Raw genomic sequence first — 5,619 nt, forward strand, 5'->3', positions numbered from 1 at the left:
CGTCTTAGAATGGGGACTGTTCTACATCGGTTGTGTAGCTATAACCGATGTAGAATGTGAGTTTTCTACATTGATTCTAAGGATGAAACTGATGTAGAATGGGTGTGGTTTCTACATCGGTCTTCATTCAACCGATGTAGAATGGGTAGGAATGGGTGCGGTTTCTACATCGGTTATCAGTCAACCGATGTAGAATTGGAAGGGTTTTTATATCGTTTATCAATCAACCAATGTAGAATGAGGAGATTTTCTACATCGTTTATCAGTGAACCGATGTAGAATAAGACCTTTTTATTATTATTTTTGCGAAATTTATAAACCCAGGTCAAATTTCAGCTATTAAATTAGTTAATGAATAAGTACAAGAAGCTACGTTGCTTATATGTAATACAATACAAATATAATGAAATTCAACAAAATATTTTGAAGCTATATGTAATACAATACAAATACAATGAAATTCAACAAAATATTTTGAATAAGACTAATTTCCTAACCAACAGTCTGTATAGGTGCTACATCTCCTATTTCAATTGCAGTGGCAGGAATGAAATCCATGACATAATGCATTCTCCTAGGACCCTTGCATGTTGTATAGATTGTAAGTATAGCATGGTAGGAATATAAAAAAATGCATAGTAAGCTAATATATTTTCAGCAAACACTTTGGCTGCACAAAGTCAAAGCGGTAATGTCCACCAAAGCAAGTTTGATATCTCTCATAATATATCCCACCACAACTAGGCAGCACAAGAAAACACAACTCAATGTAAGATACACTAAGTATGCCAATAATAACAGTGACAATACCCAGATGCCACTAAAAGTGGTCCTTGACAATGTTGTTCAGTATGAATTAGAGAGTAAAAAAGATGCCATTAGCATTAAAGCAGTTTAACAATACAAGATAAGAAAAACACTACATTAATATAAGAAAAACACTACATTGAATAACAAAATGCATATTTTCCTAAGTTTTGAAACAAAATCAACTGATTTGAAAGGGGGAGAATAAAAGAACAATAGTTAATAGAATAATAACCCAAAGAAAGTGTAGAAACAATACCCATTTATTGTTATAAACTCACACTGGAATTCCGTTTCTTCTTTTAGTAAAATTTCACCAAATGTGACTGCACACACACAAATAATAAGCTACGCAACCAGGAGGGAAAACGTCAACTTATGAAATAGCCATGTCATGCTGGAAATACTAAACTAGTATTAGTCATGGCCAGTAGAAACAAAAGACTTACCATATTTTTCTTTGATTCAGGAGAGGTGGTGAGCGATTTTAACCTAGCAAACAACTCCTGGATAAATGTATTGTCATCCTTCAATAAAGAAACAACCTAAAAATAACAGAGTAGTCAAAACAAAATATATAACAGTTCACTATATTATATGTTAAGCCTTATTTCCATACAAATCAAAATCTTACAATGGCATTGTTTGCATGTATCATGGAGTTAAGATTTGCAACAGTAGCCTCATCCAATACTCTAGCCAAAACAACATCCTAAAAGCAGAAAATGAAGATAAGGAACAAATCACAAATAAAAAAATAGAGTAAACAAGGAAAGGCTTAGAAGGAGGAAACCTTCAAAAAACCAACTCTATATGTCTGATGTATCTTTGATAATACAACTGTATTTTTAATAGGTATGGCCTACAAAAGAACATAGTTAAATACTATGAGTAAGAAGTAAAATTTCGTTGCATATGTAGAGATCTACCTATCACCTAGCTTCTCTCCCAAAATAGAATAAATTATCAGATCCCAAAATATACCTCCTTAAAAATAACATGCTCCTTTAAGAATTTACGGTGATGTTTAACATGGGAAACCTTTGGATCATCTAAAATGACATGAGATTCAAGAAAACTCATTTTTAGTGTTTTTTTTACTATAGTACAATCACTACACACACATGGACGCACACATGTATAACACAAAATATGTTCAAAGGCTAACACCAAAAAACTCATTTTACAAGGTTGAAGAGAAAATCATGTAATGAACTCACACTTAAGGGCAACAATAATGTCCATCATAAACTCATCACTGAATATTCGCTCAAAAATTTGTGTACTATTAAGCAAAACTGCAAGAGAAACAAACATATATAAAAAATGGACAAAGAAATGTCAACAAAGTGACAAATTAAAATGGCATAAAAGTAAATATTGACTGATCCCTTTGACTATTTTGTAAATCATGTGAAGGCCATCCATATTTTCCAAGTCTTCATAAACTCTAAAAACATCCATGAGCTTCCCAAAAAAATCTTGCTGCATTGGAAATGTAAATTACAAAGGGAAATCTAAAATATACAGGGAGAAAAAAGGATGAAATTTACATAATTCTAATTTCTAAGGCACTCTGACATACAGATGATCAATGTGATGTGTGTAGACTTCAGAATAAAAAAACGAAAATAAATGTACTGGAATTGACTCACTACATAATCATTATAAATTTGCAAACAAGATACGCATTAGAAATTAGTAATTAACACTAGTATATAATGTTGCAAGTTAAAATCAACAACATAACCATAATGAATATCACATAAGTCTCAACTGTGATACCATACACATTAAAAACTTACTTGACAATATCATCAGGAAGTACACTTTTCTTCCAACAAATCATAAAAGAAACATGCCTCAAAATTTTTATAACTCATGGTAATCTTCATCTAAATTTATTTGATGATAAGAAAAGTCAACAACTTGTTTAAAAAAAAACTAGAAACATTATATGAATGAGAAATCATGGATGACTTAAAATAATTATCTAGTCCATCTTATCCTTTCAATCCTTTTAATTAATGGATGATCTACAACTTATAGTGAGACATTGCCAAATCATGCTAAATAAAGGTCACCAGCCTAATCTATGAAGATATCATACGCACACATGCTAGTGGTTTATTTTAGCTTACATAGCTTAAAATTAGTTCCACAAGACGCAAATGAATTGTATTGCCACTCTCAACCACCATCTGTGCACAGAAAAAAAAGATGAATTTCACTAAAGCTTGATAGATAAGTGTAAACTTTTTAACTGAAGTACAAGAATATCTACCATAAATCGTGAAAGGCATTGCACTTTACTAAAATTCAACTGAAGTACCACAATGTCAACCATAAATTGTGAAACATCTTTCTCATCAGAAGTAGAGAAGGAATGTCATACAAGAAACACCAACGAGTGTTTGTAACAAAATCATTGAAAAACAACACAAAATGAGTGTGTAACAGAAATTATTAATTTGCAAGTAAAATTGTAAGAAATAAATATCATGAATAATAGGGGAACCTTTAAATGTTCCTCAACTGTTTTGTAGACTTATTTATCTCTCCAATGTGCACAATGCTCCTAAAGTTCAGCTTTACTCTTTATCTGATTGTACTATTTCTTCGAATTTTCATTTCTTAGAAATGTATGATAAGATTACACTTGTTTGAGTTTTATCCATATCTCATCAAATCCAGACCAGAGGATATGGTCATTTGACACCTCAGGTTATTTTCAAGCAAATCTTATTTCCAATCTCTCACTTCATCTCCCTACAACGATTCTTTCCTTTCTAATAAACCAATTTGGAAATCAATTACTCCGTCAAAGGCTAAATCTCTTGTTTGAACAGTTGTACTAATCCAAATTAACACCAATGATTTACTTTAAATTTGAATAATCTTACAACTTTGTCTCCTAATTATTGTGTAATGAGCAGATTGGTGAAAACTACATTTGCCTCAAGGATTTCCAAAGGTTCCTGTGTTAGTTTTAAAGGTTTTGAAACCAATAAGATGCCAAAAGACTTTGGAATTTTGGCACCGTTCTTTGTATTTGCTTGGTGTATATGGTTGGGAAGAAAAGCTAGAATTTTCCCTATTCAAGTGAAGCCTTCATAGTTCATCTAGGATTGAGTAGTTCACTTGGCTTCTCTGTGATGTTCTGCTGAAGTTCTAATTAGAGGTGCTGATAGAGTAATAGAGTACTTCTCATTTGTTTGTAACATGATTGGCTATCTTCCACATCAGCATAGTTACAATAGTTTAATTAGTCTCTATAAGTTGTTTGGCTTCTGCAACATCAATGGAGTGAGTTCCCTTCTCTTGTAAGCCTCCTATACTTTAGCTATATAAACTGATCTCTTCTCTTTGTGTTCAAAATATCAAATAACAATTTACAAGTTTCCCAAATCTCTTTCTCTTAGAACCCTCCATCTCTGTTTTCTACAGCTACCCTAAGAGATTGGCATGTTGTGCTAAATGTTTCATTCCATTCAATTTTGGTTTAGTTTCGAAAACTTCAAATCATCTTGCATCTACATGTCTTGTTTGTTTCTTAAATAAACTCTTTGTTTATTAAAAAATTCTATAATTGTAGGCTGACACTTTTGTTTAGGATAGTTTATTAACATCAAGTTGTCAAATGATCTTTAGTTTGGCTTATATACCAGTTTGTACATCTAATGATGACCAACATTGGACTTTGTGCAAGGAATTAGACATAAGGGAAAAGGAATTGGTTAGATCAGTATAGTTAGTTAGTTAGTTAGAGGAGTTAATAAGATATAAATAAGGGGGAAGGGGCAGAAGGATTCATTCAGTTTTGTTAACATTTGTGAATTTGTGAATTAGTCAACAACCATTGTAGAAAGGGAAAACCCTTGGAAGAAAATTATCTCCTTTTCTTTGTTGTCTTTCAATATTCATAAGAAAATTATTTTGTTCTCATATTCTGCTTCTGGATTCCTAATACTGTTGAGAACTCAACCAAGAGTTAACTAAGGTGGGCTTAAAAACAAGCTACCTGTGAGGTAGAATGGGTTTGGCAGTTAAGATTTTCATTGGAAGTGATAAGGAACACTATTAAAGAAAAATAATTAGTAGTGAATCCATCATTTGAGTGTATTTATTAAAGATTCTTTTAACTTATCTGAATTTGGCATTTAATTTGTTATATTATTGGTAGTAATTGTATAAAACCAATGATAATTGTACAACAAATTTGTTTGAGAAAGTAAATAAAAAACATGAATGAATAGATTTCAATTAAATAAACTAAGGTTGTAAAGCAATTGAAACAAGTACTTCCAAAGTTCACTCAAAATTGTGAACATTAAAAGAAAAGGTCAACAATAGCCACAGTTAATCTGAATAAAATTAGATTTCAAATAAAGAGAAATTTGGAAGAACATGTGAAAATGATAAATTGCAAACAATAAATAAAAGAAAAATGGTAGAAATAAAATAACTGAGGGGATTAAGGAATATGCTTAAACCTTAGGAATCAAAGGAAGCGTTGACAATTCAACAGCGGGCAACTCCCTTGACTCACTGTTTACACTGTGAAAAAACAGTAAGGCTAAGTCCATAAAGCACCAAACAAAATAATTCTGCAATATAACCATTTCCCCTTCATTTTTAGTCTTTACCCTGTTATAAGTCCAAATTCAGATAAAACTTTGACATTTAACACAACAACACTGACATTGGTACAAATTTATCCAAATAGTCATTTATACAAAAACTAAAACAAGACAGTTTCTCACAAAAGCCATAATATATACTGCTATACACGCACTGCAATCTACACCCAAA

At 31.5% G+C, this 5,619-nt stretch overlaps 1 long non-coding RNA gene across 1 annotated transcript; it reads right to left on the reverse strand.

The window, feature by feature from the left end:
* Window positions 1-1,286: 1,286 nt before the first annotated feature.
* Window positions 1,287-1,670, reverse strand: LOC114384492. Its single transcript, XR_003660703.1, has 3 exons — window positions 1,601-1,670; window positions 1,442-1,519; window positions 1,287-1,352 (listed from the first exon to the last, which is right to left on the reverse strand). It is a non-coding gene; the product is annotated as an uncharacterized LOC114384492 (long non-coding RNA).
* Between the last annotated feature and the right edge of the window lie 3,949 nt (window positions 1,671-5,619).

The sequence above is a fragment of the Glycine soja genome, chromosome 14 (assembly GCF_004193775.1).
Source record: "Glycine soja cultivar W05 chromosome 14, ASM419377v2, whole genome shotgun sequence".
NCBI classification, from domain to species: domain Eukaryota; kingdom Viridiplantae; phylum Streptophyta; class Magnoliopsida; order Fabales; family Fabaceae; genus Glycine; species Glycine soja.